Raw genomic sequence first — 1863 nt, forward strand, 5'->3', positions numbered from 1 at the left:
GACCTATACAATTTTTTTCTTTTTGATTTTTTACCTGGATTACTGAGATGCATCAGGACACAGCTGCAGTGAAACTTCACAGACTCGTGTTTGATGAGAAACTTTCTCAGGGAAAAGGAAAACCTTTTCTAAAAAGAAGCATCTTTCTCTGAGAAAGATGCTTCTTTTTCTGAACAGGTTCCCATGCACAGCATCAGCCTTCTGCACACTTTGTGATATTTTATTATGTATTAAAATATTTAGCTCATCCGAGAAACATGTGCTGTGACATTTGGCTTATGGAACTTAAACACTTAAAATAAGGACAAAAAAGCAGCTTTTATCGCCATAGCCATCAGGGCATCAAATCATGCCATATCTCCAGTGCACTGCATGTGCAATGTACAAACAAATACAAAAGCTCACATTTCTTTAAACGTCAAAGATATTTGTGACACATAAGTTGCCCTCACATTCCTTATTTTGAGTTATTCTCACCTTCCACACCTTATTTTTTTTTTACTAATACCTTTATTCACTCGAGCAAGATTGAGCAATTAATGAGTGTTTTTAATTTCATGCATTGTGTGACATAGGCCTAAGTATGATGTATATAATACTTTGTGATACTTTTACTGTGATGCAAAGTGTGTCTAATAAAAACTGCATAAATTAAAAGTGTGAGCTTTTGTCTTGTGAGCTTATGCCAGGGAYTTGCAGCATGCTCAATRATTTCTGTGCTGTGCTTTYTCCTTGGGATAAATAAAGTATTATCAATATGACTTGCTTTGTTTTGTACATCCCAACCCTTTGTCTTTTATGTCTTTTAAACAGCACGTTGTACTCATTACAGTGACAACAAAAATATTCTGATTTTTCTGATTTACATGCTCTCCAGAGGTCAAGGGTCACCTTCTACAAGGTTTCATGRAGCAGGCGGCAGAGTCTGGGGAAGAAAGAGACAAAGCATCCTGACGCAAGGCTAAGCTTTGTAATCAGGGAGGCCACAGCTTCTGTACATATGGTAGCACAAACCAGCAAACACAGAAGCTCCATACGTCAGAGCTCAGCACGCCTCGCTGCCATTGTCCCTATTGTGTGGTGCCATGGATCACCTGCTGGGAAGGCCTGCAGAGCTTAACAATACATTTAAGCAAAGCTAATGAAGCACTTGAGTTCACACCCGTGGAGGTGTCTCATTAAATTGAAGGTACTTCAGTATATTTAAACATATGGATGAACTGCTTTCACTGATCGTTAAAGCAAAAATGACATTTCCTTCAGGATACAGCTCTGCACAATGACGTCCCGTCTATGAAAAAATATATATATACTTAGCTGTAGGAAAAGAAATGACCTRGATTCAAAACCTGACAGGATGAAGCACTCAAGAGTCAAATGACACCTGACGCATCAGTAAGTTAATGATGCATTAGCTGCATCGGTAACATATGAAATAATGAGCGAGTTTTATCAACTCAGAACAAATGAAATATGTTCAGATCAGCGTGATAGTGATGATTATTCATTCTTTGTTATGGAAAAAATAAAAACTTTCGGATATAAGACTTCGATGTTCTGATTTTTCGATATGGACGGCAAAAAGTTGTATTGAAATAGGTTTTGTTTCCAGCTCAAATTTAATTTTATTTATAGCATTTAAAACACTGAAAGTAACTCCATGTAAATGTATGCAATAAAAAAATATCATAAATAGTACAAATTTAAGCCAAACATAGTCCGCTAACAAGCTTGTAAAAAGGTTCTTTATTTCATTTTTTATTTTCTGCTGTTTTGTTTGCCTAAAGCTTCAGGAACTTATAATAACCTCTGAGGTTTTATATTTCTAGCCTTTTTTTGCAAGTGGATAAAGAACATTATTAT

Source organism: Austrofundulus limnaeus, unplaced genomic scaffold (genome assembly GCF_001266775.1).
Source record: "Austrofundulus limnaeus strain Quisiro unplaced genomic scaffold, Austrofundulus_limnaeus-1.0 Scaffold29, whole genome shotgun sequence".
In the NCBI taxonomy this organism is placed as follows: domain Eukaryota; kingdom Metazoa; phylum Chordata; class Actinopteri; order Cyprinodontiformes; family Rivulidae; genus Austrofundulus; species Austrofundulus limnaeus.